At 36.0% G+C, this 13,723-nt stretch overlaps 1 protein-coding gene across 1 annotated transcript in view; it reads left to right on the forward strand.

Annotated features, from left to right (window-relative positions):
- The window catches only part of CDC73 (cell division cycle 73), a 101,301-nt gene that overhangs the window by 71,665 nt on the left and 15,913 nt on the right, over positions 1-13,723 (forward strand). The window lies entirely within an intron of this gene.

The following is a 13,723-nucleotide window of genomic DNA, read 5'->3' on the forward strand; positions in this document are numbered from 1 at the left end:
CTTTTACTCTTTTCTTTTCTTGCTGACCCTCCATGGCAGAGTCTGGAACTATGCACTAGGATCTGTACTTTAATGCTGTATTTGCCTCATGTCAAGAAGAGGGCTTTTTTGTTATGTGTAATTAACTTTCAATTATCGGAGGTGTGCTGGGGGAGGGGAATGGACACAGAGATACGTCAGTAATGTGGGAAATGTTTGATAAAGCAGAGAAAGTTACAGCAGGTCTCTTGAATCTCTGTACTGCTCTCACTAGCAGGTTGGTTGGGACCAATGCCAGATTAAAATTGAATCTGTGTATTCACATGATAATGCACACAATCTAATAAGCCTTGTGGAATGTTGACCATTAGGGAATAGATGCATCAGCCTACTCTGAATAGTCTGGTGGAGCCGGTTCAGGTCCCATGTGGCTGGAGCTAATAAGCTCTGATGACTCTGTGTAGAATTGCTTGCTTGTTCTTGAAACAATGCTGTGGCATACATGAGATGCCTGCAAGATTTATAAATAGTAGCTCCATGCTGTGTGGCAGTGCTGTTTCTGAAACCCCGCTGGCCTGAGAAGGAAGCTAGCTGTGCTTCCGTGAAGCTGCCCTGAGCTAATGAAATTGCTACAGCTAAGGCACCTCTGTCATCTTGAATGGAAAATGTGCTATCTAGAGTATCTGATCCCTGTTGATAGAGATCTGATGACAATAATAAGTTGTTGGGGTTTTTTTAGAACACCTTTCATACTGGTAGTGCCTCATTATTTTTATCTAATTTCCAGATGTTTTTCTTTAAAGTAGACACTAGTCAGTGACAAAAATGTCTGAGCAGATCAAGGGGTTTTATTTTTCTTCCAAACAGGGGTATGTTCATTTACACAGGAATATGAAGCTCAGAAATAAGAAATATGTACTATGGCATTAAATCTTGAATAGTTGGGTTTTTTCCCTTTTATTTCCAAAATGTCTTTTTAGAAGAGGGAGAATAAATAGAACTGTGTGAGATTTCTGTAGTTATTACCAAGCTTTTGAGCTACACGTAAAATGACTATACTGTCCTTTCTCAAAAGGTGATGCTGCTGTTTTGTTTTGGTGTTTTTCTCATAAAAGTAGAGTACCAGCAGATTAAGAGAAGGAAGTTATTGGATGAGTCCCTATGAAACTGAATCTGTTTGTGACTGGTGAAGCCCTCCTAAGCTTGTACAGAAAGTTCCAGGGTGTCATAACAGAGGAATCTTGTTACACTTTGGTGTTGTTTTTTTTTTTCCTCCTGGAGATCTTGGCATTGAAAGCTGAACTCTATTTCAAAACATTGTGTGCTTTTAGTGGCTTACTCGTTTTTATTTCCTGCCACCTAAGTGCTCAGTTTTCCAGCTAGGGGATCTTACTTTGCAACAGATTGCTGTAGAAAAAAAAAAAAATCATCTTGTTTATTTTTTATCACTGACAGTAGTCTTTTCAAAGGCGAAAAAACCCATTTCAAGTAACAGGACAGATGTGAGGGCTAAAGGAGAGTGAAGAGGTCCCGCTGGTTAAGGCAGATTTCCTTCAGATAAACTGTGAAATCCGTGGGATCATTATGGTTGACTGATACTTGCTAACATGTGAGTAGCAGAAATAATACAGTGAACCTCACCTGTGTCTGTACTGACAGGCATAGTCTGTCATCTTAGATGTTATATTCATAGTAGTCCCTTCTAGCCCTTGAGATTGCTGATTCTTAAAGATAAATTTCTATATGGGTGTACATGTGTGTGCACACACATGGGGGGATATAGAGAGAGTGAGAGAAGCAGTCATTTGAAATTTAAAACATGTTTTAAAAGATGCTTTTAGAATTTTCTCATTTAGTTCGAGAATTGTTTTTTTCTGCAGTGCTGCATGAAGACTGCATAAAAGTAATAGCATAATAGAAAGGTCCTAGAATTTGTAGAGTTTTTGTACAGCCCTTATCCTGTCTTTATCTTTGAATAGAATGGCCTCAGACTGTATGAATCAGACCTTGACAGTTGACCTTCGTTTAAGATGACTGCATTTCTGTGCTCCCAAAAATACAGCTGTGCTCTTGCCGTTGCAGAGAATAGCTGTATTGTAAAACCAGGTCTCATAATGCATAGGTAGAAGCTTGGAGATTGTCCATGTAGTGTATGGATTGTGTATAAAATGAAAAAATAGAAGGTGAATGCTGTCATCTTAGTGCTTTGAGAAGGGCTTAATTTAATCTTCTCTACTAAAGAGAGAATAATAATGGGGAATTTAGATATAATGCCAAAGGAAGCTGAAAGTAGAGGCAGAAGGCCAAATGGAAAAATTCCTCTTCTGTGATAGAGCCAGAATCCTTCCTATATTTTAGCTTAATGCGTGATCTACTGCCATTACAGTTAGTTTTTGACGAAGGTGTAGAAAATCACTGGCTTTTATATTCTATAGTGGGGTGGTATGACTGATATGTTTATTCAGGATATGAACACCAATAGCACTTTGCACAATCTATTGGGTATATAATATTTATTGTAGCAATAATACACAAATTCTGTTGCATGCATGGTAGGGCAAAAAAATTTGAAGGCATTTCTTTCAACCTAAATACTTGTGAAAAAGCACACAAATACAAAGCAGTGTTACCGTCATGCAAATATGATGTCTTTTCTATGTTTGTCTTCAACATATGAATTTATGATGTGTGACTAAAATAGCTTTTGTGTCCCAGATGACTTTGTTATATGATGATTAATGTATGGTTCTGTTACTGAATTCACACACGTGATTTCTTTTTAAAGTAAACCAGCCCTATCTAAAGACTGTGTAACTTTTGTCAGAAACAGACTCTTAGAACACACTTAAAGCACTGAAAGTACAATTGTCTTTTGTCTACAAAACAGGTGGTTAATTTTTTTTCTGTATTTGGGGAATTATTAGTTTTCTTATCTTGGAATCTATTGGATAAATATAAAGACTTAATGTAGGAAATAGAGAATTTTGGGGTCAAATATCTTCCTTGCTGTTTCTGCTGACGTGCAGTAGTGTGATTTAGTGCTGCTTAGTAGAGATTCCTGCAAAACCATATAACTTTTGCATCTGTTTGCATCTGGACCTTGAGGGAGAGACTTCAGGCCTTTTGGAGTTTCCTGTTTGCACTGAGTGAAAATTTCTTGGAGAAAGAACAGAGTAGGGAACCAAAAAAAATATTTTGGTCTAATTTGAATGGTACTTCATAATTGTAAGTAAAATCATATTTTAATTAAATTCTGAAATGAGAGCTCTAGAATGAAAAGTGTGTAGTGCAATAGATCTCACTGGGAAAGATGGTAGGGGAGGGAATTGGAGAACACGACCGTAATTGGTGTATAAGTACCAAAACCACTGCATTTTTATTCTAGGTGTTTAATTATGATGATGTGTGTGAAACTTTTACTTAATATAGTTCAAGGAAAAGATGTAGGTTGTCTACAAGACAGTTTGTCTGAGCTACAGTGACTGCTTTAAGTGGGATGCTGTTATTGTAAGTTTTGGAAATGCTCAGGATTCAGAATATCATATCAAGAAAGATATGTTAAGGACTTTTACTAGTGGTGGGAGCAGCCATTTGAGGATACTAAAGAGTGCGAGTTTTTTTCCATGGTGTTTCACTGTTTTAAATATATGAGAAGCTAGGTGCTATGTTACTCTAGTATGTAACTTTAGTATTAAGGTTGAGGTTCTATTTGTACACTGCTCATGAATTTAGTACATTTGTTTCTTTAAGTTGGTATGTATATTCTTTTGAGTCCCATGTTGCCTCAGTGCCGTAACTTGGGGAAAATGTTTCCAAGGATCTGTTTGTTTTGTTGAAATATGAATGTAAACGTTTTGATATAATAATAAACGTGTTTTCTTTGAAGTTATACCTACTGAAATATTTTTGTTTTCTTGATACAAGTGTATGAAATCATGCAGAAAGAAACATTGCAATCAAATGTCAGCTTTAGTCATAACAGTTTTCAAAGTAGTGCTTTTTCATCTGGGGCTTTATAGCAAGCCTGTAGATTGAAAGTGTGTCGCGTCTGTTCAAAATAGTTTGTTTCTCTTGGACTTAGTATTTTTAGTGAAATCCCAGTTTATTCACAAGATGATCAGTAACTTTGGTTTTGGGGACAGATTGTTACATGTCGGGTTTCCCAGCTTCTTGTGATAGAAACTGAGTGTAGATGAGTTCTTCTGAACACATCATTAACCTGTTGACAAAGATGATTCTGTTGTTGCCTGCAAGGAAAGGAGATGGGGAACAGAATTTGGGAGAGCAGTAACCTGAGTACGTCCCATCCCATCCCTCCAGCTAGAGGTGCTTTTACTGCAAAAAGCTTATTCTGAATATTTTGTTGCTGATTCCTGAAATATGACTAGTTCACTGGTTTGTTTTCAATTTTGCAGCTGGAGCAGGACAAATGTTTAGAGACAGCATTACAGTGATCTTGTAAGACTTCTCCATTTGGGAGAATTGCAGCATGTGGATAACGGCAGCATATACGTATCCAGAGATCATGAGACTTTCATGCTGAACTAAACTCAGAATTTTTTGCAGTAAATTACTGTTCTAACTTCCTCATCTAACATTGTACAGATATCTCCTGTGTCTCAGTATTTTGCCAATATTTTTATCACCAGCACCCATGGTAGTGAATCTGCTCTGTCTCAATGGACACTTTGTTGATATGAGGGTTTTAGCAAATATTATGCTGGAGGTTTACTCTTCTTTTTGCAAATGTCACAGATAACTGGTATAAATGCACTCTTCCTTTAGAATCACAGAATCATTACAGTTGGAAAAGACCTAACCTCACACTGCCAAGCCTATTACTGAACTAAACCTCAGCACCTCATCTGTATCTTTTAAATATCTCCAGGGATGGGGACTGCACTACCTCCCTGGACAGCCTGTTCCAATGCTTAATAAACCTCTCAGTGAAAAAGTTCTACCCTTCAGGTAGTTGTAGAGATCATGTCTCCTCTTCTCTAGGCTAAACATCCCCAGCTCCTTCAGCTGCTCCTCATAAGACTTGTTCTCTAGACTCTTCACCAGCTTCATTGCCCATCTCTGGACATGCTCCAGCGCCTCAATTATAGTCCTTTATTTCCTATATGTGCAGTTGTTCCCAATTAACTTGACTGTAGCTGGTGAAGCAAGTGCATGTCTAACAAGACTCTCTTGGGGTGTTTTAGTGTACAACTCTCAAAGTAGAGAAATACAAAAAAGAAGAAAATTTGAGAGAGCATACATTTCATTACCAATATTACTCAACTGACTGCACAGATCTGTACTTTAGTATTGCTAGCAACCTGTTCAAGGTACAGCAGACCTTAAGATCTTTGCCTTTTATGGTTTAAAAACCCTCTACCTCTTCTTTTGCAGATAAATTTGCGTAGTAGATTAACATTTATTCATAAGGGAAGCCTTGAGTATAAGCCAGTCTGCAATTAGAATATTTTTTCTAGACTTTCCCTGGCCTATGACAGTTCAAAATAGCCCTTTCCATGTTGAAGTTGGTTTAGTCCATTGTATTCTTACCATCACTGCCATCTCATGAGCCCTATTATCTCTTGGCTTGCTTATTACAATTTATTATAGCTGCAGCTAAAGCTTTTGATACTGAAAAAGCTCGTGCTGGTTTTGAACTCAGCAGTCACTTTTCTAGGCAACACAAACAACTAAGGGTTCATCACTCCACTATTCAGCTTGGTAGATTGGTTCCTTGAGCAATACAGTTTGAGAATTTTCTTGTGATGTTTTAAGTCTTCCAAGGTGATGACTTGGTAAATTACTTTTGTCTCTCTGACCACGACCACTCATGTTAATTATTTTTTCTTGTAACATAATGTAATAGATAACCATAGCGCTAGGGTTGTGAAAAAGCAAGTAAGGTATGGAAGAACAATCTTAAAACTTCCTTTCAGTGACTAGAAAGGAGATGATCACATCAGGGTGAAGTACAGCTGGGAAAAAATGGTGCTGGATAATTTGTTGAACAAGCAAACATGAAAACCCCTCAGGTGTTTTATAGCTTCCTAGGTATTAGAATTCTAATATTATAGCATCCCCTGGTTTAGCAACTGGATTCAATATAACCAAGGGGAGTCTGGAAAAAGCCTCATCTGTTTCTGTTGCATTGAGCTGTTGAACAGCATCACACAAAGTTAATCCATTGCCTGGGTCTGAGTTCGGCATCTGTGTTCATTTGGGTACCTGCAGAGCTTTTAAACATATTCTTCTCACACAAAGCATTTCACAAACCTTTCCAGAAGTTGCAAAGGAATCTTTTTGAGGTCTTTTAAGCCTTTTCTTTAGCAAGTTTGTTGCTCACTGAATGCAAGTGTAAGTGGGATCTTCGTGTTGCTCTGTACCAGGCCACGTTTTTGTCGATGTGCATATGACTGTTCACCTGAATACCGTTTCCAAAGCATGATCTGAAAAATAACAGTGCTCTTCAATGTATGTGTAGGGTTTGCATGGTGGCAGTGCTTTTATGCAAATTAATTAAGCCCATATTCTGTGACGATTCTGATGAAAAAACATCGGTAATTGGTGCTTGTGGTTAGAGGTAGTACTGGAACTAGATTTATGAATGCCTGGTGAAGCTGAAAGTTGGACACTAAAACATTAGTAAATTGTAGTACACTCACAATAATGCAAATTTTAGTTTTATTTGATCGGTATGGCGTGTTCTAATCTTAGTATACAGAAACACAGCAGGATATAATCCTTTGCCCCTGACTTCTGAGAGAGGTGAAACCTTTTAATCTCAAACTATGTTTGTCAAAAATCTTAGTGAGGCCAAGTAATATGCACGAGGCCAGCTCAGGTAATCAAGCCTAAGGGAAAGAATTTTCAGCAAAAATAATGTTTTACTGATAGCTACTTTTGTCTTGTCAGTTCAAGTGAATCAGTCATTTAAATAAACATAGATATGTTAAAGGCAGGCCTTGATTTTTTTAAAACAAACCAACCAAACCTCTGGAGTTCCCAGGATTCCGAGGTGGAATTGTTGATGTAAATAATTTATCCCTGAATGGAAGAGCTTACGTGTCTAATCTGATTTTGTCACCAACGTTTCTCTTCAAATCAAAATTGCTGTTTCGATAGCAACAATTTGAAATTATATGACTTGATGTAAATTCAAGACAAAAGATCTTAATTTTCCTGCTATTTTGTGCAAGGATAAAGATGGGAGGAGCTCTAGCACACTTGAAGACTCTTCAAGAACACTTTGAAATCTTAGCTTTGGGAGTCGGTTTTAAGGCATCTCAGTATTGTTTCTTTAATTAACTCTTTTCAAATGTATCTCCAGTAATTTTTATCACTATTACTTTAGAATATTTAGATGGCTTTTATTTAGATTCACTTGTGATTTGTGTTGCTTAGGAAATATTCTGGTTCAGCAAAGATAATTACATCTATAAGCAGTCCAAGTTACTTCAATCATGGTTTTCCATGTTTAAACCTAACTTCTTTGAAGGTGGTTGTAAAGAACAAGAAGTTACAGTATTTTCCATGTCTTTCAATGTAACTGATCTCCAGGCATAACTTGCTACTGAGAAAACCTTCAGTCCTGTTCTTATGTTTTGCTGTGTCAGTGTTGCAGAATTTGAGTAATCATGTCAGTTGGAATTCTGTAATGATTAATAAAGGACCAGATTTGTAAACAAAAGTTTAATTTTAATGCTGTGGATCAATTATTAGTATTTCTAGAGTTTCAGTTAGTGCCTTGATGACATGAGTATACTTTTATTTTTGCTACCCTCTCCTACTTCTCTTTTCTCCCTCTCCTCCATCACTGTAATGCTGTATTCTCATTAGGAAGACACTGTCTACATCTGATTTTCTTCACAAATTTGCTCTATATACTAACTTTAACAGTATTTTGAAAACTAAAATGAAATTTACTTTATCTTTTTAAGAGCATAGGCATTGAGTTTTCTTTCTTGCAACTGAATTTGAGGCTTAGGAGTCTTCCATTGGTATATTTCTTCAAACTGTGCTTGATAAGACATGATCTTCAGGATAAGCAATTTTGCATTTTGAAATAAACATTATTTATTTAACTTTTACTACCCCTTAGGTCTTGTCACATCAGTTTTTTAGTTGTCAGAGTAGGAAATAGTGAAGTTATGGTGTTATTTTCCTTAGGCAGCTGGTATCAGAAGCTCTTGACAAACAACGGTTAACATTTCCCCTTTTCAAATTAATTCTATAGAAATATCTGTAGTTCTACTTAAACTCCCACTCTCTTTTCTAGACTATAAGGAAGTTGAACACAATGTAAACAGTACAAATGACCTTTTTATTAATGTTACAAGGAATGGAAGTTAAAACTACTCTAATATTTGCACAATAGTTAAGATCCTGTTATCGACTTCTTTTTTGGTTTTTTTTACAGCATAGTTTGGAATTAGAAAGGCAGTTAAAAGCTTGCAATTTATTATTTAAATACCTGTCTTGGAGGACTGCATATGAAGATTGGTGTACGTAGAAGTGTGCAAATAACCGATACCAGCTTCATGTGTAAACTGAATGATGACGTGAGACACTAGTTAAACTGTTATTAATATTTTCTCGATAGGCACAGCTGTCAGAATTATGAGGAATACTGCAGAGGCAGAGCAACTCTGTTGGATTTTTTGCTTGATTCTTTGGAAGATTTTTGTCCCTCAAGGGTTTGAAGGGCTTGAATTTTTTAGAACAAAACCTGTCCAGAATCCGAGCTATTTATATGAAATAGATAGATGTCTCTGTCAAGCTTAAAGTAGGATATCTGGATCATTTGGTAGATACATGGGTTTGAAGTCATCCCATTGTTTTGTTTGTCATACAACATTTGATTTCTAAACAAAACCCACCTAGTATGCTTTTAACTATGGAGATGTTTTAGATTTTGCCATAGTTCTTTAGGCTAACTTTACTAGACTTAAAAAAGATTCAATACTTTAATGATAATATAGTTGCTGGTAATTACAATGACTTCCTTCTTTTCTGCCTTAAATTGAATGGATAAATTGAAATCTATTCTTAAAGATAATTTTACAAGCTTACCATCCACATGTATTTATTTTCTTATTTGACATAAGAGTGTTGTGCTTTTATGATGTTCATCTTTATGGACAGAACAGTCTTTGATTGAATTGTTTTCTGCCATGGATGGTGAATCTGAGAGATGCGTTGCATTTTGTATACATGCAGTTGTTAATACAGAATCAAATATTACTTTTTACTTGAACTGCTTCTGTGCAGGAACATTAAAGTAACCTAATAATTTTTAGATTTTGGGATAAACATCTTTACTAATTCAAATGTGATAAAGGAACAAGGTAGAAATTTAATTGGCTAAATTAAGAAAGCCACAAGATGGCATCAAATTGTCAATTCTGTCCATTGTTCCTAGCAATTTTTAAAGGTCCAAATACTACAGATGGTAGGGAACTCTACATAGAAACCAGTTGAGATGGTGGATGTGCAGTGAAATTGTTGGGTTTTGGATCTGGGTTTTTTCCCCTTCATTTATTTGTACCTTGCAAAGGCACAACAAGAAACTTACTTACATTAGCATTAGCACATTTTCTGTGCTTTGAGAGAGTAAAATAACTTGGGTATATGTGAAACATATCTCCAATTCTACCAACATAACGTGTTTTTTATTACTTAAAAGATGAGGGTTCATTTCATAAACCATTGCATGATTTATGTTCAGGTACTTTCTGATGACATTTGAGAAATGAGTGAAAGTAACTTAATGTTGAATGTCAACACTTGTTTAGACATAACTACTAGGTATATAAAATACAGATTGATTTTTTTGTATTAAACTTACAAAACCACCAGTTTGGCCCTCGTATGAGATGAGTATTGATAATTGGTGACTCTTGCAAATTAACACAAAGAATGACAAATTTACCATTTTAACTTTGTTTGACAAATGGTGCAGGAGGTTTTAACAATAACACCAACCAGTCAACTGTTAATAACAAAAAAACCCCCTCAACCAGTCAAGCCGAAAAAGACCCACAAACCAAAAAAATCCAACCAAAACAACCACCACTGTTGGGTAACTGAATGCAACTGTAGTTTGGCTGTAGTTTATTCTGTTTAATGTCTGTGTAAATGGACTATCTCAGATTTAGTATTGCAAGAAATAGATATTTTAGAAGTTGTTAAATGTCCTACATCAAAATGGATTGAGGATCCAAGATATTGGAGGACAGAAAAGTGTAGTAAGAATGTATGCACAATAATTTGATTCTTCATGACATATTGCAACTTGCCTGTATAATGTGCAAGCAGGGGAGTGAAAATGAATGCACGTGTGAAAGGAGTGGTGTGAAGTAAGCTGTATACAGAACATACCAATTTAAGGGACTTTTGTTTAACGCTTCTTATTGTAAATGTATTTTACACTCACAAAACTTAACAGAGCACATAGCAGTGCCTGAATTTTGAAGACAAACATAGAAATTATGTGAGTGAATGAGGGAAGAAAACACTAAAATCTTGATTATTAGGATGGGCAGTAGTAGTAGATGTTGATCATCCTTCACATGTGAGCTTTGTTTGCTTCTTTTGACTATAAGTGGGAATTGTGGAAAAAGTCCAGTACTAATGTGTTTTCTCTTCATGTGTGTGTTTGCAAACCCATTATTGTTAGGTGTTTAGGTAGGACAGTGCTAAATAGCAGGAGGCATACACTAAAACAGAAAATGGAAAGTATGAAGCTTTCAATACCCGCTTTCCTGTTTTCATTCTGTGTCAAGCTGTTGCTTTGAAGTGGTTAAATACTCATGTATTTAATGTAAATCATAAATAAGCTATATATAACCTTCTATGGTAAGTTAACACAACTAAACCAAGTAATGTTTTTGATTAAAATATGTTAAGTGTTCATCTTAAAGAAGATTTATATTTTTCAAATTACATGGTTTTGTTACTAAATTAGTTTCAACTTATGAATATTCATAACTTACTCCTTAACGGTGTCAAACAGCATGTGCATAAGAATTAGGTATGTCATCTTCAAGCAAAACTGTTAAGTGTTCAGAAATTTTGAGGAAATGAATGTTCTTTAAATAGCTAAACAGTGATTTTTGGTGCTGAGGGTACAGATGCACAAACAAAAACTCCCATAGCAGGAGTTTGAAATTGCAGTTTGCTAGTTACTTAGGAGTAACTTTTACATGAAAACATCATATGGGAAGACTTGAAATATTTTACTGTACTCTCACTGAGAAATAAGCTGCTGCCTTTCCAAGGAGGTAGAGCATACAAAAGAGAAGTTACCTCCAAGTAGCCAGCAGGCCATAAATTACCAGCAGCACCTACATTGTGCAGTTGAATGAGGCAACTATGAAGTTAACTCTGTCAGCTTGATTTTCTTTTCCTCTGATAGAAATCTTAGGGTTTAGTTCTCTGTGGTTATATCTGCCTTATACACAGTGCTTGTATCATAGATCAGTGTGTTGTTAGAGGAAAAAATTATTCTTCTGTCTGAATGGTTTTGAGAATTAGTTTTGTATCTAAATTTGGCATCTGCTGTTTCCAGGACAATGTGAAATGTTGAAAAAATTATCTTGCTAATGACTTCCTTACTGAAAGAAAGTTTTCTTCTCCGCTTAGTTTATCTTGTTGACCATCACTGCTCTGTACGTAGTTTTTTCCCCTCATCCTTGTAGCATGCTTTTCCCCTCACAAATCATTTAAGAAATGTGGGGTTGAAGTATTGACCAGAGCTTCTTTTGCTACATAGTCTGCAGTTTTTACATGATAGGTGCTGATGACTAGGATACTGATGATCAGAGAGAGAGATGTAAATCAGCCCCAAAAGACAGATGTTATTATGTCTCTAGTAGGTGACAATTGAGCTTCAGTGCTAAGGTGACAGTATCAGGAATTGTGAGCTGAGGTTCATCCATGAAATTATCACCATCAAAGGCAGTGATTTACAGAACTAAAGGCTGTGACCTCCATAATTCCTTGGTTTGCAGACATTTCTCTTATCAATAAAGAGGTCATAGAAATGGAGGTGATAACCGTCTTGTGTATCTACTCATTTAAATGAATTTCTTTCCTACCATTAATCACACATTTTCATGTGATGTTTTTATTAGGCTTTTTTGGGGTTTGTTTGTTTGTTTGTTTTGAGATTGCTTTATTTGTTTGCCTGTTCTAAGTTGCAATGTTCTCAAAGCCCTGACGTTTTATTTTAGGCTTCTGCACTAAGTTTCCCATTAACCACTGCAGAAAAGTAAATTCAGAGAAAAGGATGAAAAACTCCCAAACAGATAATTTGCCTGTTATTTTGTTAGGCTTGATTTTATGTATATTTTGATGCTTTATGGACAGTTTGGTAAAGAGAGAAATCACAAGCACAAGTTGTCCGTAACAGAGCCTTGCTTTGGTTATAATGTGGTTAGAATTCTTCCCAAGAATTTTTGGAATGTCTGAAGCAGCTCCCGGTTCCTTCACTTTGTTGCAGCTGCCATAGGACCTGCAGAGTCTGTCTGAGACATTGGAGGCACAGTGGGAGGAGAGTCAGAAAAGTTGCATTGCTGATTGTGTAGGGGAGGAAAGAGGAATGGACCTGTGGGACTGCAGTCAGTAACAGTTAAGCATCCAAGCAAGCTGTATTAGATTTAGAAACTTGAAATTTAGCATCACAGGAAGTGATGTTTCCTCAGCTTGATGTTTTTCTTTTCATTTCATCGAGTTCTGTAAATTTAAGGAAATGTTATGGGAGAACTCTTGGCATTTCTTCAAAATGTGTAATTAGTGCACCACAAGAAGTCTTTTCACACAGAAAATTACTTTTCTATACAAACAGATGCAAAATGTTTTATTTCCACTTCCTTGGCTAAAAGAAAGGTGGTGTTTCAAATAAGTGATGTTTCAAATAACTGCTGTTTCTCAGTCGAAAGGCTTCTCTCCAAGGTAGTCAGCCTTTCCTGCTGCTCTTCCTTTACAGTGTACTGTTTTGATTTTTATCATTTTCTGAGCAATGACTGTGAAAGGACATGGGCAAAAATACCTTTTTCTCATATGCTAGAAATAAGTCTTAAAATAACAGTTACTGACTCAAGTGCCCTACATAGATGATGGTAGTTTAATAGTCAGAAAAGAGTACAGTAAAATTTGGGATGAATTCATTTATTGCAATGCAAAGTTAAATCCTTGTACTGGAGATTAATAGGAGGTTGCTGACTGTAAAAATTACCAAAGCTATTTACTATACCAAATGTCAACTGCAGCCTATTGTAGCTGATCATGGATGGCTTTGACTGAAGACTTTTTGAGGAAATTTTTGTTTTCTGTGGACTTATTGAATGATCTTCTCTTCATTTGTGCTTCACAGTTCTTGAGATAAAAACTTTTAACTTTCATGACAGACACTTAAAAGCAGTTTCTTTAAGTGTTATTTAAATCATAGAACTTGAGGCTGCTCATGTATAGTCTCCATCTCATTAGCTTTTTATATTTTTTATTTGCAAAACATATTGTTTATGTGTGGACATATAAATGTGGTAATAGCAAGAATGGAGTCCTTTCCAACAGGTTTTTTCCCAGAGTGAGATCTCTGACCTTTGTGTGCCTCAGTTGTAGAGTTTAAGTCATTTTCAGATAAAATTCATGGTTTCATGTTAAAAAGGATTTCTGTCAGCCTTGGAAATGGAAGTGGCTGGAATCTGTAGCATTTTTTTTACAGTGTTGGCAATATTGCTATTAA

Source organism: Colius striatus, chromosome 10, assembly GCF_028858725.1.
Source record: "Colius striatus isolate bColStr4 chromosome 10, bColStr4.1.hap1, whole genome shotgun sequence".
Lineage (NCBI taxonomy): Eukaryota > Metazoa > Chordata > Aves > Coliiformes > Coliidae > Colius > Colius striatus.